The 23,205-nt window shown below is 61.4% G+C and overlaps 1 protein-coding gene across 6 annotated transcripts in view; it reads right to left on the reverse strand.

Annotated features, from left to right (window-relative positions):
- GNG12 (G protein subunit gamma 12) overlaps positions 1-23,205 on the reverse strand; it is an 80,824-nt gene that overhangs the window by 14,330 nt on the left and 43,289 nt on the right. The window contains exon 1 of one of the 6 annotated variants that reach the window (XM_072834019.1): positions 20,566-20,952. The exons of the other annotated variants lie outside the window; for them this stretch is intronic. The gene's annotated coding sequence lies outside the window, so the exon portion shown is untranslated. Of the gene's footprint in view, positions 1-20,565; positions 20,953-23,205 lie in introns of those variants that run through there. 6 annotated transcript variants of the gene reach the window in all.

Below are 23,205 nucleotides of genomic sequence, written 5' to 3' on the forward strand. Positions count from 1 at the left end.
CAGGTGCACTTGCGACCCGGTCCCAGGGGCTGTGCCAAGGCTCGCACGCGGGGGCAGAGGGAGCTGCGGGGACAGAGCTGACGCTCCTGCTCTTGCCACTCAATGGACCTCGCACACCCTGCTGACTGCCGGCCCAGCCTCAGTTTCCTCATTTGCAGGATGGGCGCCCCGGGGAGCCGCGGAGAGGCTGAGCAGTGAGCCAAGCTCCTCAGGGCCGGCCCTGACCGCTGCCGCCCGGCCGCCATGGGAACGGCCGCCAAGGAATGGCCCCGAGGGCCGCGAGGAGCTCAGGAACCAGGGACCCGGGAAGGTGCCGTCAGGAGGAGCACAGGCTCCCCAGAAGCACCGGCTGCCGAGCGGCGCTCCTCCCAGCAGCTCCTCCCGCCGGACACCCTGAAAGCCTGTGGCCCGGAACCGCCCGCCGCTCCCCCCCGCGGGGCCACCAGCGGAGGAGACACGAGGGAAGCGTCCTGGGCCACGGCCCAGGTGCACAGGCTCCTGGGGAGGACGCTCCTTAGATGGCAGGGTGGTCGCAGGCGAGGCCAGGCTGCCTCCACGGGCCCAGAGGCCTCGGCAGGGCCGTGGGCAGTGGGGCAGGGAGCACGGGGTGCACGTTGGGCACGGTGCGGGCGGGGAGTACGGGAAGCAGGGGAGCACGGGCCACACAGGGAGCACAGGGAGCACGGGGCGCACGGGGAGCACGGGCCACATGGGGCGCACGGGAAACACGAGGAGCACAGGCCACACGGAGCATGGGGAGCGTGGGGCGCACGGGGAGCACAGGGCGCAGGCCCCCCTGTCTGGGGGTCGCTTGGAACGGGGCTGACGCCCGCTTGGCTGGTAGCTCCCAGTCCCGCCCGGCGGGGACTCCCGGCAGCTACGCAGGGAGCATCGTGCTCTCAGCTCTGCCTCCACAGGGGCCCCGTGGCCTGCGCTCCGGGCCCAGCTCCTGACACCCACTCGGGCCTGCAGTGCAGCCGCGGTGGGGACCCTGGGCGGGGGTCACGGGGCCTCCTCGGGGGACCCCGCACACTTGGCCTGTGTGCCCCGGCCTCCCCGCCATCCCGCGCTGCCCCTCTCCGGGTCTCCAGCTCCCGCCTCTCCTGGGCCTCAGGCCTCGGGCTCCACGCCTCCGTGTGGCTGCGCACCTGCACCTGCTGCACACCTGTGGGGTGGCCTTGGCCCCGTCCTCCACCTGCCAGAACCTTCCTCCCAGGCAGTCGCCCTCCCTCGATGGGCCACACCCTCGGAGGGGCTCCGGCCATCCCACTCCCCTCGCCTGCCCCCCCCCCCCCCCCCCCGCCCCAGGAGAAGGCGCTGCTGGCACCACTTACAACCCACCCTGATGCCAGGTGGCCATGGGCGGGCGACCCGGCTCGGTCCCGGCCACACAGCCCAGGACCATGCTCCAGGATGACCCATGCTCGTCCCCACCCCCTGCTGCCCTCACAAGGCGACCTCCATAGTGACCCGTGCTCGTCACGCTCAAGGACACAGAGGACCTTGTAGGCTTGCTCTCCTGCTCGGGGCAGGCCTCCCTGGGATCTGGTGCTTCAGGGTGTGGCCACATGAGGCGCAGCAGGGCTGTGCTGCGCCCCGAAGGCCTCCTGGACCCGCCTGTGCAGCGACCTCGGGCCCAGCAGATCCGTCCCTGGACAATGCTCAGTAAACATCAACTGACTGGGGCGACGTCCTGCCTCCCACGAGCGCATCCTGTACTCAGACGGGGGCCTGCGGCGTCGTTTCCGCTAACAGTCAGGCCAGGATCACAATTCTGGGCCGAGCTCTCCTGCTGTGAGATCCTGTCCCTCCGGTGACCCCTGGGCACCCTCCCCTCACTGCGCTGGGGGTCTTGCCGGTGTGAGTCCCCGAAGGCCACCTTAATTCCAGGCCCTGCTGGAGGGCAGGCATCTCTGCAGCCTCCTGCCCACTGACCATCAGGGCGCAACAGACTCGCCACACGGGGACCAGCAGGACCCTGATGCAGGCGGCGTGTCTCAGCTGCTGCGTGCCGGGGCCAGGGACGGGCAGCGAGGGCGGGCTGGCGTCACACAGGCGACAAAGCGTGCTGGATGTCATCAGGGCCGTGGCTACGCTGGGAGGTCACAGAGCAGAGGGGCGCGCAGTGCCCAGGCACAGGGATGGCCTCCCAGAGGGGGCGTCTACACCTATGCCTTCGACGGAGGAGCCTGCTCCAGGGCCGTCTACAGAGAGTTAGATTCACGCCCAGTGATCCCCCCACCGCAAGGAACATGCGGCGGATGAGCCTCAGGGGTGAGGGAAGCGTGTTTCCACTGCTGTTCGCTAGAGCAACGCGGGGCTGGGCATGGAGACACTCGTGAGCTCAGACCTTCCAGGTCCCGGCGGCCGCGTGAGCGAAGCCTACCGTGGAGCCGGGACTGCTCTGGGCAGTGGCTGGAGCTCTTCCAGAGCCGCCTCACAATCCTTTACAAGGAGCCTAAAAAAATATTTATCTTCAGAAACCAATAACTGTAACCCAGGGCATTTATCCTAAGGAAGTAACCCAACATAAAAGGCATGTGCATATAGAGGTATTTAGTATTATTTGCTGAAAAATGGAAAATGGAGAAAACAAAATGCCCCAAACACCGAAGCGGACAAACCGTGCTACGTGAGCAGGAGGCAGCTTCCTACAGCCTTGCAGGTTCGATTCTGAAGGTCGTGTTGCCGGGTAAGAGTGTTCAGGATATTACAGGAAGGGAAACGCTGGTACGTGTGCCCCTGGCAAGGTGTACGAGACTCACGGACGCGGACGGACAGCGACCAGGACTCGGGAGGGTGAGCCCGGCTGCCTCCGCGGGACTAGGAGCGCGCTCCTGCTATTGCTGTTTGAGCGGTAAGACCAGCGAAAACTCCAACCATACGGTCGAGGCCCCCACATTTCTCCCTCCCGCCGCCGGAGCGGAGGCCGATCGCTGCCCGCGGGCCGAGCCCAGGCTGCCGTCAGCTGGCGCAAGTCCGGTCTGGGTGCGACACGGACACGCGCGCGGCGGCCGGGCCGCAACCGACAGCAGGGGCCCCGGGGCCCGGGGTACCTGCTCCCCGGCCCCCCACGGAGGAGCGTGGTGGTCTCGGATCCGGAGTCGGGACATCGGGGCTGCATTCACCACATGGAAAATCTGCCAGGCACTCCAGGAACACGGATGGGTGCACATTAGGACAAGTTATCGAAAAAATACTCTTACCTAAGGACGAACTCTAAAATCAAGGAAGCAAACTCTAAGTCAAGACTCACACTGGCAGCGGGGGCGGGGGGCGGGGGGCGGAGTCGGCCTGCAGATCTGGTTTATGGGGCCCACAGAGAAGTAGTTAAAACAGCAACAACAAAGCAGCGCCAACGTTTAGAAATTGAGAGTTTGCACATAAAAATCCAGATTCCTGGCTTCTTTCCAGAGAACACGTTCCCGTATGGTTGCCGAGCTGCGGCCCAGGCGCGGCACATGGTCCTGGGGTGGACGGGGCCCACTCACTGCCACGCTGCTCGGCCTGGGGCCTTCAGCCTCCGGGGTTTTGACCAGGGGGTAAAAGCTCTTTGGGAAACTCGTTCCAATGTTTCAAGTCGGTGGTGGGACCAATGACAAGCTTAGGAATCAACGATTTTAAGGTCCTGAGATAACTTCAGTTCTTTCTCCTTCTCCTGTGAGAGGTGGCACGAACGGGGGGTGACTGGCCGGACACAGACTCCCCAACACCCCTTCAGAAACCCCCTGGACAAAGCCAGTCACCAAAAGACTCCTTCACAACAATGTGCATTAATATTAGGACACATCCTGGGCAGCCCGGGGGGTGCAGCCGTTTAGCACCATCTGCAGCCCGGGGCGTGATCCTGGAGACCCGGGATCGAGTCCTGCGTCGGGCCCCGGCATGGAGCCTGCTTCTCCCTCAGCCTGTGTCTCTGCCCCCGTCTCTCTGTGTGTCTCTCATGAATAAATAAATAAAATCTTTTTTTTTTTTTTTTTAAAGACACATCCTTCTGACCCCGGTCTCTGTTTTTTACCCCTGACTATTCCCCGACTGCCCGGGCTTTATTCATTTATTAGGCATGTGCCGGTTTCTCCTGGCGGCGAGCCACTGTACCTACACCACACACTCACAAGGAATTTAAGAATTCTGTGATCCCGAGGATTTGATAAATTCAGCTGAGCCGAAAACAGCCACGGGGACCAAAGAGGTACGCACGACTCCCAGCTCTAACTCCGTGCTGGGCGCTGTGCTCAGAGCTTCCGTCCTCGTATCGCGTCGTGAGAGAAGGATGGTTATTACCTCAAAAGGGGAATATGGTTAGAGCCTTAAAGACAGAGTCGAAAAGTTGAAGAAAAAGAAGAAAAAGTGTGTAGAACAGTGTGCACAAAGTGACACACGCTAAAAAAAAAAAGAAATATTTTTGGTTATAAATAAAGACTCCCAGTGAGAGAATGCTAGCAAATAAAAAAAAAAAAAAAAAAAAAGAAGGCTAGTAAATCATACCATGTGATTGGCCTCCCTGGCAAAGTGCTATTTTCTCCTCTTTGGAACATTCAATGACCTGGTGGTGGCAGACGTAGATTCCTTAATAATAATAGCTAATGTTTATTTTAATGTTTGCTAGAAAAAGATAATTACGCACTAGACCAATGGCTTTCTGGATGATACCGCTTAAGAAGAGGCTGACTTAATCCGGTCAAGAAATGGGCAAAACGCATGAACAGACATTTCTCCAGAGACGACGTACACATGGCCACAGACACAAGAAAATGCTCCGCGTCCCTGGCCATCAGGGAAACACAAATCAAACCCACCACGAGACCCCCCCCCCCCTCCAGCAGTGAGAACGGGGAACATTAACAAGTCAGGAAACAACAGGTGTTGGGGAGGATGTGGAGCAAGGGGAGCCCTCTGCGCTGTTGGTGGGGATGTGACCTGGCACAGCCGCTGTGGGAACCTGTGTGGAGGGGCCTCAAGGAGGTAAAAATAGAGCTGCCCTATGACCCCACAACTGCACTGCCGGGGATTTGTCCCAAAGGACATGGATATAGTGACTCTAAGGGGCACACGCACCCTCGTGTTTATGGTGGCAGCATCCACAAGAGCCGCAGCATGGAAACAGCACAGATGTTCACCAGCTGAGGAATGGATAAGGAAGATGTGCTGCGTAGACACGATGGGATCCCAGTCAGGCGTCAGGGCCCCTGGGGTCCTGCCCGTGCAAGGCCGGCGCCGCCACCCAGGGCTGTTAGGGGAGGGAAGGAGGTCAGAGGAGGGGCAGCGCCATGTGGTCCCGCTCATCCAGGGAATCTCAGGCACAGGGTCATGGGGAGGGAGGGAGAGAGGGAGGGAGGATACACTAAGCTGACGAGGGGGGGGTTGGGGGACGAAGCACAAGAGACTCGTAACCCTGGGGGACAAGCTGGGGGTCGCTGGAGGGGGTCACAGGGGATGGGGTCACGGGGACGGGGTCACGGGAGGCGTGGTCACTGGGACGGGGCCACGGGGGATGGGGTCACAGGGACGGGATCACGGGGACGGGGTCACGGGGGATGGGACCACGGGGATGGGGCACGAGGACGGGGTCATAGGGGATGGGGTCATGGGGTCACGGGGATGGGGTCACAGGGACAGGGTTACGGGGGATGGGGTCATGGTGACGAGGTCACGGGGGACAGAGTCATGGGGGATGGGGTCATGGGGACTGGGTCACAGGGATGAGGTCACGGGGGATGGGGTCATGGGGATGGGTCCAGGAGGAGAGGTCATGGGGACAGGATCATGGGGACAGGGACACAGGGGATGGGGTCACAGGGGATGGGGTCATGGGGTCACGGGGATGGGGTCACAGGGATGGGGTCACAGAGACGGGGTCACGGGGTCACGGGGATGGGGTCACGGGAGTTGGGGTCACAGGGGACGGGGTCACGGGGGAGGCCCGTGGCGGGAGGAGCACTGGTGTGTCTGAGCACTGCCCTGGAACTAATCATACTCCGCGCACTAACTTGAATTTAAGTAGAAATTTTTTTAAGAAAGAGGCGAACTTAAACACGGAGTTAACTTAAAATACGTTTAAAGGAAAACAGGAGACCCGACACCAGGGCTGCTCGCAGCGACGACTACCCTGACGGCGGCGAACCCCGTGTTTTACTCGATGGAACAGCAGGGACACAGTGTCTACTTCATCAGGAGAACAAAGGTCTCTGGTCCCCAAGGGCAAAATTCAGGTCCCGCTGGGTCACTGAGGTCGGGTCTCCGGGTGGCTCTGCCCCGAAGCGCCTCCCAGGGTCCGACGTGGGGAAGGGGAAGGGAAGTGCGGCGACCACAAGCACGGCCTGGTGCGCGAGGAACCCGAGGCTCGGCCCCCGGACGGCCACCGAGCATGTTGCACCTCGGCCCTGGCGCAGCGGGGGGGCCCGCTCACCGGCTCGGCCGGGCAGGCCAGCGTCGGCAGACCCAGGCACGTAAAGCCAGACGCGACGAGCTCGTTAGCGGGTAACGCGGCCGCCTCGTCCCGTGGCGCGAACATCTCTCCGTCCAGCACTCGAGAGTTTCCCCTCGGCAGCCGGGACGGCGTGAGGCCGCAGCCACTCGTGACCCTCGGGGGGCCGCTGGACCAGGAGGGACGAGCACGGGCAGGACGCCTCCCGCCGGAGGCACACTCGGCAGCCGAGGCCTCGGGGAAGAGGGCCGCGTGGGCTCGCGCCCATCTAGCGACCCCTGAGCTTGCTTCTTGGCTCTGCCACTGAAACAAGACCCCAAAGACAGACAAACGGAGAAACCAAAAAAAAAAAAAAAAAAATTTAAATTTAAAACATGTATTTTTCAAACTTCAAAAAGCTCCAAGAGCAATGAATCCAGGTGGCGGCAGGGTGGTGGCGGCGGGAGCTAAGCCAGGCGGCGGGAGCTAAGCCAGGCGGCGGGCCGGCCGCCCCCCCGCCCCGTCCTCGGCGACGCTGCCCTGGGGAGACGGGGGCGCAGCAGGTGGGCGCTGCATAGTCTTCTGCAAATGTATCGAGGGGAGGAAACGGTGTTTGCCCGTAAGTAGGGTGCTGAGGCCGGCCAGCTGCCACGCTGCGCTGAGCCACTCTGGCTGTGGGGGGGCGGGGAGTCCCCAGGGACGTGGGACGGCGACTGGGCCCGGGGACTGGCTCAGCGGCACTGGCGGGTCCCTACCAGGTACCGGGCCCTGCCGAGCGCCGTGCAACGACCACCAACGCTCCGGGGGCGGCCCGACTGTCCTCACCCGGCAGAGGGAGAAACCGAGGCATGAAGTGATGGACACGGTGGGAGCCAGGGGCACCCCGGTGCTGGCATCCGACCGGGAAGGATGCGCCCGAACCTCGGCTGCACCGGGGCAGGGCAGCTCCGGGGTGCGCGGCGGGGCTTGGGGTGGCCGTCACTGCGTGCGTCAGGGGCCCAGGCCCAGAGCTCGGCCGCGCGAGGAAGGCGACAGCTGCCCAGGGGCTGCTCCTCGGACGCCAGCCGTGCGGGGCGCCTCTCTGACTGCCGGGTCCCCGACGCGCACCCGTTCCTGGAGAGGGACGCCAGCCTGTGACGTCGGGCAGCCCGGCCGGCATGGCCTCCCTGGAGCGGGCGCGGACACGTCGGGCCTTGCTGTCCCCACGGCCTTGTGGCCCCGCGTGGCCCCTCTCACAGATGGAGGAAGCTCCTTGGGGGAGCGTTCAGTCCTGCTGGGGGCAAGGGGCGCCTGGACCCGGCGTCTCCCTGCCGTCCGCGGCCTGCAGTAGCCGCACCAGCCGCCCGGCTCCCCTGCTCGGGCCGCGCCTCCTCATCAGGACAGGGACCCCGCGGCCGGCCGTCTGCACCGTGTGCTCCGGGGCTACACCCGCAGGCCCATGGCGACCAGGACGCGTGCACGGCACGACGTGGAGGACAGGAATCCACCCAGGCGCCCCAGCTCCTGGCCCTCCTGCACGGGAGTTTCGGGACTTTGGACAAACGGCTTCATTTCTTTGAATTTTCATTTTCTCTCCTCAAACGGGTAGGTGCGTCCCCCTTAACCCCGCGGGTGATGGTGAAAGGCGGTGGCAGCTCGGAGAGAGCCTCTGGAGGCCGCGGAGAGGCCGCGAGCACCTCCCCGGTCTAGGTCTAGGTAACGGGGCCGCCGCCGCCAGATCAATATTTGGGGAAATGGCTGCATCACTGACCACGGCTGGAGTGAGCCCAGATCACCGGTCCGTCCCCTTAGAATCTAGGGTCTCTCAAGGCACGACAGCTCGACGTCCCTGCTTGGTAAACAGTAAGCACTTACTCTTCATTGAATTTGTGGAATGTGGTAATACAGCCGCGAATCCGCGACTTATAAGTTGCTTGAGAAGCAAAAAAAAAAGCCCCAAAAAACCCAACAAAGTGACCTAAAGATTTCAGCTCTCCTGCATCACCGCAGGCCTCCGGATTCTTTCCCGGGAACCGGTCGGTGCAGGAAGGGGCTGAGAGGCTGGAGGCGGAGGCCGGTCCTCAGCAGGTGCACCGACCGCCCGAAGCCGAAGGCCAACTGGGATAATTAAAGGCCAGGCCTTCTCCTTGTTTAAAAAGCGGACTCCCCTCTCAACTCCCTGCTGACAAAGGCACAATTAAGTCGAGTCCTGTAGGAACACAGAAGGCAACTTTTCTCCTCCATTCTTAATTAAAAAAAAAAAAAAAAAGTCTCCACGCCCCCGCCCCGCCCCAGCTCAGCGCTGGAGGGAAGGTCACAAAACACTTCTTGTTTTTCTCCTCCTTCTTCTTCTTCTTCAGAAATTAAGCTTGCAACATCCTTTCTTCCCAGGATCCCAGGAGCCAGAGGTCTGGAAGCAGCCCTGCTGGGGACGCATCGGGGAGGCCGCTCTTGCCTGAGGGATGGAGCCGTGCCCAGGAGCCTCCTCCGTGGCTGTCCGTCTCTCCGTGTGGCCTAAAATAAAACCGGCGATTTTTTTTTACACGGTTCTAAAAATAGGGGTTTGGCTCGAATCCACCAGTTGGTGTTTTGATTTTTAAATTAGGTGCCAAAAGAAAAAAAAAATCATGCTTAACCTCGTGAGTACCGCGAAGTAACTCCGAGAGACCGCAATGTTATCTTGATTTCAAGGTTCTCAAATATTCATTCTTTTAGAATCTGGGCAAAGGCGAAAGGAGATACACGGAAGGTCGGCGATGATGACGCGGAAGGCGTGCAGCCCAACGTGGAGGCCAAAGGCCGCACACACCCCTAAAGCAAGCGCTACTCTAAACGCTGTCTTGGGGCACGGGAGCTGGAGTTCAGCGATTCACTCAAAACACATGGAGGAACACTGGTGCGTGCCAACTTCGATCTCTCCTGATGTGGTTTCTGACACCAACTTCCAACGGCAGCTCTGGCAGCACCGAGAGCTCCCCGAGTGGCTGGTCCGCGACTTGGGTCCTCGGGACGGGACCGCTAAGCCTCCCTGCTTGGACGCCAGTCAGTGTGTGTCAAGCAAGGTGGGCGCCCGCTGCAGCCTGGACGCAGGCCTGGTCCTCAAGGGAGGCTGCACGCGCCGCTGCTGCAAGACTTGCTGTGGGCAGCACCATATGAGCCCCCGGAGGGCCACCATGTCCTCCCCCCTCGCCCGGAACAGACACCCACGACCCACCGGGATGCTCTGAAGGCTCCCGGCTACTTCAGTTGTCCAGGAATGTACGCTATGCCAGCAATGTGGGCCGCCTGTGCCAGGGCAGATAGCGGCCTGGAGGCCACAGCCGGGGGGGGGGGGGGGCTGTGTGCATGGGGGGGGCAGCTGTGTGCACGGGGGGCAGCTGTGTGCACGGGGAAGCAGCTGTGTGCACAGGGGGTCAGCTGTGTGCATGGGGGGCAGCTGTGTACATGGGGGGAGCCATGTGCACGGGGGGGGCAGCTGTGTGCACGGGGGGAGCTATGTGCACGGGGGGGCAGCTGTGTGCATGGGGAGCAGCTGTGTGAATGGGGGGAGCTGTATGCATGGGGTGGGGAGTCACAGCTGTGTGCATGGGGGGAGCTGTGTGCATGGGGGGGCAGCTGTGTACATGGGGGAAGCTGTGTGCACGGGGGGCAGCTGTGTGCACGGGGGGGCAGCTGTGTGTACAGGGGGGGCAGCTGTGTGCATAGGGGGAGCTGTGTGCATGGGGGGCAGCTGTATGCATGGGGTGGGGAGTCACAGCTGTGTGCATGGGGGGAGCTGTGTGCATGGGGGCGCAGCTGTGTGCACGGGGTGGGGAGGCACAGCTGTGTGCACGGGGGAGCAGCTCTGTGCACAGGGGAGCAGCCGTGTGCATGGGGGGGCAGCTGTGTGCATGGGGTGGGGGGCACAGCTGTGTGCATGGGGGCGTAGCTGTGTGCACGGGGTGGGGGGCACAGCTGTGTGCACGGGGGGAGCAGCTCTGTACACGGGGGAGCAGCTGTGTGCACGGGGGGGAGCAGCTGTGTGCATGGGGGGGCAGCTGTGTGCATGGGGGGAGCAGCTGTGTGCACGGGGGGAGCAGCTCTGTACACGGCGGAGCAGCTGTGTGCATGGGGGGAGCAGCTGTGTGCACGGCGGGGGGGGGCAGCTGTGTGCACCAGGCCGCGGAGGACCCGCGGAGTGCAGTGGCAACAGTCCCCGTCCCCATCTGCCAAACCCAAACACGTCCAGAACTTCCAGAACTCGCTAAGTTAGAAGCAGAGGCTGGTGGTCGGCCGGGGGAGGGCAGGACGGCGGGAAAGCGGCGCCTTCCTCTAGGGGAGCAGGGAGGGGAGCGGTGAGAACCCGCACCCCGGACGACAGTCCACTTTTCAAAGGCTTCTGCTGCTGCAAAACGGTGCCTTTGCAGGGGGCGGCCCGGCATCCGGGCATCTCGGTGAGGAAAGGCCAGTGAAGGGAGCCCTGGCTTCATGATGCTCCAGAGGCGGACGCAGGAGGCGCTGCCAATCAGGGCCCGGCCTTCCGGGGGGCACTCAGAGGCCCGGGCGCCCGGCTCCCGGGAATGCGCTTTACAAAGTGTCTCCTTGACGCGTGTCGTTTCCTTCGGAGACACGGGGATGTGGGGTCTTTGCTCTGCCCCTCGCTCGCCCACCACCTCCCGTCCCTCCGCAGGGTCCCTCCCCATCCCCACTGACTGTCTCCCCCACTCGGTCCCTGAGGCGCCTCCCCGTCTCCTCCGGCCAACTCCACGCGGCGTCACCAGCCCCCCTGCAGGGCACGTTCCTCTCTGCCTATTTTTCCGGGGCCTCTCCCTCTCCCCGTGCCCCCCGTCCCCCTGCAGGAGCAGCGGCCGGGCCCGGAGCCCCCTCCTCCCAGAGGAACGCAGGCCCACCGCGGAGGGAGGGCTGTAGGAGACGGGGCTGCGCAGCGGAGCTGCGCCCAGGCCGTGACCCGGGTCCCGGGATCGAGTCCTGCGTCGGGTCCCCGCAGGGAGCCTGCCTCTCCCTCTGCCTGCATCTGCCTCTCTGTCTGGGTCTCTCATGAATAAATGAATAAAATCTTCATAAAAAGAGAAAAACAAACAGTGAATACACTCGTGCCCAGGACGAGGGAGACCGGCAATGACTGCGGGCCGGCCCGTCCGGGCAGTGAGGCCCCACACGGGCCACCTACCTGCCCTGCACCTCAGCCGCCGCTGCGCGGACACTCACGCTCCGACTCCCCGGGCCGCGACGTGAGGCACACGAGGCACGTCCAGCTCCCGGAGCACACGCACATCCTCATGTCCCCACGAGGACCGTGTAACACGCTCCGGCTAGAAGGTCGGGCCTCGGGCTAACACGGGCGGCTGCTCCCGGAGAACAGGACGGCACCCCAAGGGGCTCGGCGCTCATGGGGCGCTCATGGGGCTCCCCACGGTCCCCAGGACCACATCCCACAGGCTGGGGGCTCCGTGCAGCTGAGGGCCTCCTCTCGGGGCTGCCAGCAGCGCAGGGGTTGGTGGGGCCCACGGGAGGGCGGCCCCCGCTGCAGCCCCCGCCTGGCCCCAGCCCCGTCCCCCTGCACATCCCCCATCCATCCCCCCGCCCATCTCCCCGTCACCCCCATCCCGTCCCTATCCCCTTGTCACCCTATTCCCCCTCCGTGTCCCTGCCGCTGCATACCCCCACCCATCCCCCATCCCCCACCCACAGCCCTTGTCACGTCTGCAGAGACACGACAAGCCACAGCTTCTCACAAACAGGCAGGGGCTGTGCCCGCTGTTGCTGAGTCACTGGCCAAGGCCCGTCCCCTGTGCAGACTCTCCCAGAAAATGCCACAAACACAGAGTCAGGTTGCTCGCCCCTGCAGGGCCGCGTCACCGGCGTGCTCCGGGCCCTGCGACGGCAGCCACAGCTCAGCCGAGCCCCCCAGAGCCCGTCTCCCCATCGCAGGAGGAAGAGAAGGGGCGGGAAGGAAAGAAAGGAGGAGTCTGAAGGTCTCCTGACAGGTGACGCCACAGGCCCCAGCTCCAGAGGCTCAGGCGGGTTGGGGGCCAGGCCCGTGGCCCCAGGGGTGCAACGGTCACACTGGTGCCGCCCTGCAGGCCTCCCCGCATGGCTGGGCTTGTTTCCCTCCACCCCCGCCCCCATCCCGACTGCTCCAGGGTGGACACCCTGCGCCCCCCACTCACACCTGCTGGGCTCCCTGCGCCCCCGGCCCGCACCTGCTCAGGTCCCCGTGGTCCCCCCCTACCGGCACCTACTGGGCTCACCACACCCTCCCTACACCCCCCGCACCTGCTGGGCTCCCCACGCCCTACCCCCCCGCCTGCACCTGCTGGGCTCCCTGCGCCCCCCCACCCTGGCACCTGCTGGGCTCCCCACACCCTACCCCCCCGCCTGCACCTGCTGGGCTCCCTGCACCCCCCCACCCTGGCACCTGCTGGGCTCCCCACACCCTACCCCCCCGCCTGCACCTGCTGGGCTCCTGCGCCCCCCTACCCTGGCACCTGCTGGGCTCCCCACCCCCCCCACCCGCACCTGCTGGGCTCCCCGCACCCCCTGCCCACACCTGCTCGGCTCCCTGTGCCCCAACCCTCGACCGCACCTGCTGGGCTCCCCACGCCCCACCCCCCGCCTGCACCTGCTGGGCTCCCTGCGCCCCCCCACCCTGGCACCTGCTGGGCTCCCATGCCCTCATCTGCACCTGCTGGGCTCCCCACGCCCCACCCCCCGCCTGCACCTGCTGGGCTCCCTGAGCCCCCCACCCTGGCACCTGCTGGGCTCCCATGCCCTCATCTGCACCTGCTGGGCTCCCCACACCCCACCCCCCCCGCACCTGCTGGGCTCCCTGCGCCCCCCCACCCTGGCACCTGCTGGGCTCCTGTGCCCTCGTCCGCACCTGCTGGGCTCCCCACGCCCCTGCCCACACCTGCTCGGCTCCCCGTGATCCGCCCACACCTGCTGTGCTCCCCTTGTCCCCCGCCTGCACCTGCTCAGGTCCCCGTGCACCCCGCCCGTGGGACCACAGCGCCAAGGGCCTCAGGGGCCCGCGCCCCCACCCACCACAGCCTCAGCCGTGCCACAGCGGGACCTCAAAGCAGACAAAACTGGCGGAGATGCCCCGTGTGCAAGCGCGCCCCGAAAACACCTGCCCTAGGAACAGCCCGCTTCCAGGAAGGCTTGTCCTGCTTGTCCGCAGGAGGCTGCTTGAGAATCCCGCTCAGAGGGAGGCACACGGCCCCGCGGGCCAGTGGAAGCTGGCAGATGTGTGGTTTTGGGTAAAAGGAGGAGGAGCTGCACAGGGGGCGAATCCTGGCCCGACCACGCACCCCATGAACACTGAGCAGGACCTACGTGCTCAAAGGCTGCGGGGATGGCGCGGTGCGTGGCGAGGAGCCAGCTGTGTGCACTGCTCCCCCCTTCCTTCCACGGCCTCTCGGCCGCCTCCTCGGGTGAGCAGGTGCCACGGGTACTCACGGCCCTGGGGGGAGCCCGGCCCTGGGGGGAGCCCGGCCCACATTGGGGAAGCAGGCAGGGCTGCGGCCTAGGGCTATGGTCACCGTCTCCGCGCCTCTGTCCCCTCATCTCCGTCCACAAAGGCCTCAGAGGCCGGCGCTGCCTCCTCACGGGCGGTTGTGAGGCTCGACGAGAAGGACGTGGGGAGACCTAAGTGTGCCACGAGCGCTGCTCCTTACCCCCAGAAGACTGTCCCCAAAGGATTCTAGAAACCAGACGCTCCACCTGCCTGAAGGTCCACGCAACAAACAAATCCTCCCTTTGAACCCTGGCAGCGAGGACGGTGCGGGTGCCCGGGCCCCCCTCGGCGCGAGCGCCCCCGCCTCCCCTCACCCACTGGGCCCCGCGGCTCTGGAAAGCAGGGTGGCCGAGGCCTTGAGCCTCCATGGGCGGGGGGCATGGGCCGCGGCGCCCCGGGGTCTCAGGGACACCCCTGCGTCGGGGCCCGCCTTCCGGGGTGTGGGGGGCCCTCGCTGGCACGAGCAGGGCCCTGACCCAGACCCGCACCCGGACGTCCCGGGGCGGGGCCCCCAAGCACCCAGGGCCCGGGACTGGGAACTGCAGCACCCGCTGGCCCTCCGCTCAGGGAGCCGGGTCAGGGCGACCTTTTCCCCTCGTCCTTCCCTTCCGCTCCTTGGGCCAAGCGCGACACCTAGTGGCACCAGGGACACGCTGTCCTCAGGGCGGGCAGGGCGGGCAGGCGGGGAGCTGAGGCCCCGGACACGTGGGCAGCCTAGACCCGGGGGCTGGGACCCGGATCCGGATCCGATTCAGACGTCGCCTGGATTCAGCCCGGCCCCGCCGGCCAAGGCGACTGCCCTGCTGCTGTGTGGCCGAGCCCGAGCTGCCCGGGGCGCCGGGTCCCTTCCCAGTCCCAGGGCTGCGACTCCTGCTTCAGAAAGGACGACGGGGACAACACTTAGGCCTCGAGCCATCGCGGGGGCTCTTTCTTCTATCTCTTAAGGTCCTGAAAAATGAGCTTGTTGGAGCAGATGCGAGCGGTGGAAGGCCTCTCCCCAGCTCAGGGGCTCCTCTAGGGTCTTGGGGGTAGAGCCGGGACTAGGGATGAGGTTTCCTGCCAAAGAACCCCGTGCTCGTCTTCACACACGGTGCCAGTTGGTGACCGGGAGCCCCGAAGCTCACTCCTCGCCATGTCCTGAATCTGTGTCACCTCATGCGATCCTGTTAAGCACCTGAGGGGGCACCTGACGGGATGAGCACTGGGGGCTGTACTGCATGTTGGCCAATCCAACGTCAGTGAAAAAAATACACAAAAAATAAAAAAATAAAAAATACAAGAACCTATGATGCATCTTTAACATGAAAATACCCCAGTAAAAAAATCGTGCTCTCAAATCATTACAAAAAGGAAAATAAAAAGGTCCCAAAATAAATGGAGAAGCTTTCGACCTAACCCAGTTATGGGCTCTTAACTGCTTTGCCCCTGTTGGATCCGGTTACACGATGGATCCGAAATATTCATGTATCAGTGTCCTCAGGCTCTCACAACTGGCATGAACCATGGGCCCAGGCGGACAGTGGTTCAAGGATGAGTTACTATCCAGGGAAGCAGGGGACACGTTTCATGACATCACTTCGGGGTAACTCTGGGACTCCAGGGACAGCGACGCAGCCTATAGGGCCAGGTGCCGGGCAGACCTGGCCCTTTACTTTTATTATGATTCCAGACGAATCACACACATTCCAGGAGCGCCACTGAGTGGTACCTCAGAGAGCAGCACAGGCAAAGCCCTGCCGGGACTCTGCAGGTGGAGGGGACCCGGCCGCCGGCCACACGCAGCCTCTCCGGGTGCCTGGACCACTTCTTCCTGCACCTGGGAAAGCAGCCCCTGCGGGATCTGGTGCTCCCAGGTCTTGGAAGGAGCTCGCCTCCCTGGCCAGCATCTCCAGAACGACCCTGAAGGGCCGCGGTGACAGCATATGCTGCATATGCTGGAGTGTTCAGCCCGGAACGCTCCGCGCCCGTCCCTGGACGGCACCATCTCACTTAACGCCCGGGTCTAAGGGTCAACGCCAGCCTGGCCTACACTCCCATCCCTGCCCCGGGCCAGTCTGCCTCTCAAGGGAACTGCTAGGCTCCCACGGGACCTACCACAGGCGCGGGGTCACGGATGTGTCCGTCTGTGGGACCATGAACCCATCTGTCCTTATGTGCTCAGTACCCAGCACTGCGTCTGGTTGCAAAGGTGCCGACTTCCAACGAACTAGAAAGGAAAGCAAGGAATTTGGGGCTGGGAAGAGGTTTAAGAGGTCAGGGTGTTTGAATTCCTGCCCAATACAGAATTTCCCTTAAAATATCACTACAGAGAAACACAACTTTTCAAAGGTGTGTGTACACACATGCGCACAGATCGTTCTCGACGTACCACGGCGTTATGTCCCGATAAACCCATCGCAAGTTGAAAATAGTGTTCAGTGGAAAATGTGTTTAATACATTACCTCTCACACTACACACAAAAATAAACCCAAAGCTGATTAAACACCTAATTGTGAGACCTGAAACCGCAGAACGCCTAACAGAAAACACAGGCAGCCAGCACCCTCTCGGACACGGGCCTTAGCAACGCTTACGGATGTGTCTCCCGAGGCAAGGGAAGCAACAGCAAAGATAAACTATTGGGATTACACCAAAAATAAAAAGATTTTGCACAGCAAAGGAAGCCGTGAACAAAACGAAAACGCAACCTATTGAATGGGAAAAGGTATTTGCAAATGATATACCTGGTAAGGAGTTAATACCCATAATATATAAAGAACACAACTCCACACACACACACACACACACAAACACCCCAAATAATCTAATTAAAAATGGGCAGAAAACTGGAATAGGCTTCTTTTCAAGGAAGACATACACGTGGCCAAAAGACATGTAGAAAGATGCTCAGCATCACTAACCCTTAGGGAAATACAAACCAAAACCACAGTAAGATGTTACCTTATACCCGTCAGACCAGCTCCCAACAAAAAGACAAGAAATGACAAGTGTTGGCAAAGAGGAAGATAACAGGAGGCCTGGGGCTTTGTTGCTGGGAATGTAAATTAGTGCAGCCACTGTGGAAAACAGTACAGAGGCTCCTCAAACAATTAAAAATGGGAATACTACATGACCCGGTAATCCCACTACTAGGTATTCACCCAAAGAAAACAGAAACACTAACATGAGGGGCGCCCGGAGGGCTCAGGTCACGACCCCAGGGTCCTGGGATGGAGCCCCACACCCGGCTCCCTGCTCAGCGGGGAGTCACCTTCTCCCCCCGCCCCTCGCCCTCAAAATGCTCTTTCTCTGTAATAAATACGTTAAATCTTTTTTTTTAAAAAAAAACATTAATACGTAAAGATACACGCACTCGTATGCCTAATGCAGCATTATTTGCAGTAGCTAAGACGTGGACGCGAGCTAAGTGCCCGCCCGCAGGTGAACGATAAAGAGGACGTGGGGGGGGTATTTACACACGCACATCCACAGATCACGGGGTATAACTCAGCCGTGAACAGAACGGGATCGTGCCATTTGTGGCAAGGGCGGACCTAGGGTACTGTGTTAGGGGACATAGGTCAGGCAGGGATAAACACATTCCACAGGCTCTCCCTTACGTGTGAAATATAAAAAAAAAACAGGTTAATACCCAACCAGCCACAGATTCACAGATACCAGAGACAGAACTGGCGTCGGCCAGAAGCAGGCGGGATGGGGAGTGGGTAAAACAGTTGAGGGGGATTTAAAGGGTACGAAGTTCTAATCATAAAGCAAACCGCTCACGGAGGCTGCAGCGCAGCACGGGGGACACGGTCGGTCGTACTGCGAGGACAGCACGGAGACAGGGCGGGTGCGGTGTGCCCGAAGCTGACGGTGCCGTGTCGACAGAGCTTCGACAAAAGTGATTTCCTCAAAAAGCTTCTATTTTGGAGGGACAGATTAGAGACAGATGAACACAGGAAAAGTGGGAAGGAGCAAAGGCTTGGGAGACCCTTGACGGTGCAGGGACGTTCTCCAGCTTGACCGCGACGATGGCCAGTTTTTTTTCCGCAAGATTTTTTTCCTCCTGATTTTTCAAGATAGATCAGCTACTTAGAGAAAAATGTGTGACACATATTAACACGGACCACAGATTCCAAACGTTCACGTGTTGCTCTGTTTCCTTCTAATATTTTCTCCGTGAGTTTTTAAAGGGGCTGAAATCACATTCTGTGATTTTATGCGCTGCTCCTTTGCAGCAGAGGCGTTTCCCTACGTGATTATAACGTCTTCCTAAACATCATGTTTTAAGACTTTTGATAGAATTTCAGACTTAGAGAATCTAAGTTACAGCAACAGCGAAAACGATTCTCTGAGGTCTTTCACCCAGATTTGGATTCCTCAAATGTCAACGTTTTTGGTATATTTACTTTTTATTTATTCTTGAAAAAAATGTATTTGGAAGAGCGTGTGCACGCGAGCATGGGACGGGGAGCGGGGCAGAGGGAGAGAGTCCAGCAGACTCGGGCTGAGCACAGGCCCGACGTGGGGCGCGACCCCACAACCCTGAGATCACAGCCGGCCGGCGTCGACTCTGAGTGGGATGCAAACTGCTCAGACCGCGCAGGCGCCTCTCCTCTAATTCCCGCACTCCCCCTCCGACGGAGAGCACGAGACACCCGCAGACGTGAGGCCGCGGCCTCGAATCCTCCCGCGTGGCTCTCGCGTCAGCACGCTGCAGTCAGCGGGCAGCGGGCTCCGGAAGCTGACGCTGGCAACCCCATGGCCGTTGGCCCGACGGCAGCGGAACCTCCCAGTTCAGGCCGCGTTCAAGCGTCACATCCGCCGCCCTTGACTCCGGGATGGTCCCTGAGCCTTCCTTTGTATTTCACGATTCCGATCCTGGGGCACGCAGACCCTTATTTTGTGAGACGCCCCTCAGTTGGCCTTTATCCTGACAGATTAAGGTCATGTGCTTTGGGCCACAGAAGCGAGGACGCGGGACTTTCAATGACCTTGGCCAGATCCCACTATGTGAACGCTCCCTTACTGTGCAACGGGGGCCGCTGTGCACTGTTGCTACGACCCCCGGGTCGTGCTCTTTCTTTTTCTTCCTGTGCACTGTCTACCTACTGGCTTCTCCCCTTATTATTTTTTTTTAATTTTTTTATTTATTTATGATAGTCACAGAGAGAGAGAGAGAGAGAGAGAGGCAGAGACACAGGCGGAGGGAGAAGCAGGCTCCATGCACCGGGAGCCCGACATGGGATTCGATCCCGGGTCTCCAGGATCGCGCCCTGGGCCAAAGGCAGGCGCCAAACCGCTGCGCCACCCAGGGATCCTTCCCCGTTATTTTCTATATTAATGATTAAGTCATAAAGTTAAAAGAATGGATTCAGGCTACTTTAAGGATGTTTTGAATGTTGATTGATGACTTCTTTTCTGAGAGCTCCTGTCAGGTTGCAGCCCTTCCTGGACAGCGGTGTCCACGCCTCCTCGCGTGGAGTGGCCTTGCACACCGCCGTGCTGGAAGACAGTCGGGGTCGGCAAAGACCCAGAGTCCTGCGTTGCTGCATGAGCAGATTCCATCTTCAAGGACAGCTGGCACGGGGTGTCCCTCCCCCCGCAATCCCCCGCGTGATGACCTCGAGCTCCTACCGCAGAGAAATACAAGATAACACAGGGGTGCCCGGTGGCTCAGGTGGCTAAGTGTCGAGATCTCAGGGTCCTGAGATTGAGCCCCACGGCAGCGTCACTGTCGTCGTCGTTGTCCCTGCTCCGCGGGGAGCCTGCGTCTCCCTCTACCCACCCCTTGCTCGTGCTCACTCTCTCTCAAATAAATACAAACAAGCCAGGCTGTGCTAAGGGCATGAGGTTCTTCAGTAACAAGCAACTCGCGGGGGGGCGGGGGAGGACTGCAAGGTGGACCCAGGCGGGTGCCCGCTTCCTTGGGAAAGAGCGCAGGGTTGTGCAGCTGGGAGCGGGGAGGCTCAGCACCGCCGTCCGCGTCTCACGCTGCTTACCACAAACTGCAGCTGCCAATCGCCGGCCTCTGCTGAGCCGTGAGCCCCTGCTGCGCCCTCGCCCCAACAGCCCTTTCCTGGCGCCAACCCCGCCCCTGGCCTTCCCGCCTGTCCCGTGGCGCAGTCCCAGGTGGAGCGGGTTGCAATTGTGCGTGAGAACGAAGGCCTGAGAGCCCTGTGAAGGGAGAGGCTTGCGGCCGTCCTGGTGCTGCTCGGCCCTGCAGCCGCCGGCGCGCCAGGCGCGGTACTGAGTCGGGCTGTCTCGGCACCGGGCTGTCGGCCCCTTTCCACAGCGGACGGAGGACCGAGAAAGGCCGTGTGTGTGTGTGTGTGTGTGTGTGTCCCTCCAGACAACAGGTGCGGTGCTGCAGCTGCCGGCCCGGAGCGTGAGTGTCCACGGGGAACAGCGAGCCCGTGTGGCGGGCGGACACAGGCCGGCAGGGACTCCAGCTCCGCAGGCTCACTGCTCCCCCGCACCTCTGGAGCCCAGACACAAGGCCAGTCTCCAGGACCTTACCCCGGGGGACAACTAGCCCCACCCCCACATGCCTGCTTAGCACTTAGGACACTCGGTTTCCATATATTGGGCACAAAAAGCAAAGAGGAGATGGCCAAAAAAATGTTTTTCTTACATGAAAATTGCGTGAGATGAAAAATCATACACAAAATATATGCTTACGATCAGTAATCGTTAGAAACCTCTTCTGAAGTACTTAAGAAGATTCACGATCGTGACCTGTGCGGTGGGTGTGCCCTTTCGCATCCTCTTGAGGAAGAACAGGCCCAGGTACGCAGGGAACCGGCTGCAGGAGCCACAAACGGCCGCTTCACAAGGCCCGGCCCCAAACACCCAGCATCTCAGGGCTTCTGAGAGCAGAGAAAGGACCAAGTCTTAATGCATCACTCGTACCAATGCGACGGCGCCCTCCACTTGGGGGTGGGAATCCAGAGCCACGGGGACATGAGCCACGCGTGGTGAACAAGCCGGTGGCGGAGGCCTTCACCGCGAGGGCTCTCGTTACAGAGACACGACGGAAGCCGAATAACTGGGTCAGAGCTGCTCCTTTCAAGCCAGGGAGTCATCAGGGGCTTAGCCAGGGCGTCAGGATAAAAATCCTATTTTAACAAAAGAGGAAACACAGGGAGAGGATTTTCTGTTTCAACTCCCTATCCTTCCGTTTCGCACTTGGGTTTCTCAAATAACACGAAACGTGTAGGAAGTGGAAAATAAACGTCGCTGGCCTCGCTGCGGCCGAAAGCGACTGTCGGGCAGGTGTGAGTGGCCAGGGAGGGTGAACCCGGCGGGGGCGTCGGCCCAGCAGGACGAACCCCAGGGTCCGGGCGAGCGAGGCGAGATGCCGCGTGGGCGCGAGGGTCACGCGTACGTATCCGGGCGGTGCCTGACATTTTCTATATCCCGGTAGTTCCTGTCTCTATACTGGGAGCAACTTTCCATCATCAGCATTGATGGAGGGACCTGGCAAAAAAAAAGAATAAATAAAACCCCAAGTAATAGGTGTGAGCCTTGAACCTGGTAGTGTCTTAACCATGTCGTTCTCTACAGACATAAAAACATGCATTTAGGTCACTCGGCGGGGCTCAGTGGTTGAGCATCTGCCTCTGGCCCAGGATGTGACCCGGGGTCCCGGAATCGAGTCCCGCGTCAGTCTCCCTGCATGGAGCCTGCTTCTCCCTCTGCCTGTGTTTCTGCTTCTCTTTCCCTCTTTCTCTGTGTCTCTCATGAATAAATTTTTAAAAATCTGAAAAAAAATTAAAACACGCATTTAAACCTGAGTTTAGAATAATTGTTTCAAGGCAAAAGGAAAGAAAAGAACCAGAAAAGGTCGTGCCGAGCAGGGCCCTTCATACCCTGAGCCGCACAGGCCGCCAGAACGGGAAGCCGAGGCCCTGCCCCGCACGGCCCAGGCGACCTGGTCCTGCTCCAGGGGCGAGGTCGGCCAGCGCCTCAAGGATGGGAACCCCATGCACGCCTGGATGTGCGCAGGGGCCCGGGAAGCCAGGTAGGACCCACGTCCCCTCCTCTAGCTTCTTTCCAACACACTGAGTTCTGAGTAAGCAGAGCACCGCAGGCCTCTGAGCCACAGGAGGGGAGGGATGCGGGCAGGTCGCCGGCCCGCGCCTGACGCTCGACGCACGGTTGTGGCTTTGCCAGCGCGGACAGTTTCACGGACATTGCTTCGTTTTCTTTCTGTTTTAGGAGAATTTTCCACCGGGCCTACGTTGGCCGGCCAACGCCTCCCGGCTGCCCCTGCAGGGCCTTCCTCCGAGCCACCCTGAAGCTGCCGGAGGGCTGGGCACCGGCCGCCTTTCTGCAGGAATGCTGGAACCTTCCCCCTTCAGAGGGTGTGCGGGGCCGCGACCCAGCCCCAATAGCAGTTCCTCACTGGGCCTGCGTCCCCTCCTCCACTGAAAGGTCAGGTGCCCCCAGCGGGGACTCAGGTGAGGCGCAGAAGAGGTCACACGTGGGGGCAAGCAGCGAAGCAACGTGGAGTGTGAGCGCTCGCCAACGGCATAACGGGGCGGAGGGAAAGCCCTGGAGCGAGCCTGCCGGTCGGTCGGTCCTCTGGGGCCTACGGAGGACCTGGCCTTCTGCATCCCGGGCCATGGACTCTCGAGGGTCTTATGACAAGACGACAGAGTCAGCAGCAGCACATGCTGACAGCAGCGAAGGGGTCCTTGGGGCGAGGGGTCTGAGGCTGAAGCTCCCTGGTCGGCGCGGCCACATGGGGTGCCCCTCGTCCATGGATCGGCAGTGGCTGCTCTGTGGTCCCGTGGCTCAGCTCCGGGCTCAGGGAGTGGCCCACGAGGCTGGGACAGAAAGGCTGCCGAGTGGCTGGCAGCGAGTGTGTCCCCGTAGGTGCCCGGGCTCATGGCAGGTTCTCGGCCTGCGTTCCCCACCCTCCGGCCCCTCCCTTGAGGCTGCGCCCCTTCCCTTGGCCCTGGCTCTCCACCAGGTCCTAAGCTTCCACACACAGTATTCCAGAACCGTCTCTACAGACCCCACGTCAGAACGGGGCTCCAGCTCACCGGGCAGTCGTTCACCAAAGACATCCAGGCACGGGTTACGCAGGCTTCGAAATCAGCCCGACAAACAGCGAGCTTGCTTGGTTCCACGCGGACCCGCCACTGCCCGCGAGTGTCCGCGGCCCCGGGAGGACCCCACAACAATCCGCCCGAGGGACGCCTGCCGCGTCGTGTCCGAGGGGCCGGTCCTCCTGGGGCATGGCTCAGCTCCGCCACGGGCCCCCGACGGGAAGGTCCTGTCTCCTCTCGAGACCCCCTTTGGTTCCACCAAGGT

The sequence above is a fragment of the Canis lupus genome, chromosome 8, assembly GCF_048164855.1.
Source record: "Canis lupus baileyi chromosome 8, mCanLup2.hap1, whole genome shotgun sequence".
In the NCBI taxonomy this organism is placed as follows: domain Eukaryota; kingdom Metazoa; phylum Chordata; class Mammalia; order Carnivora; family Canidae; genus Canis; species Canis lupus.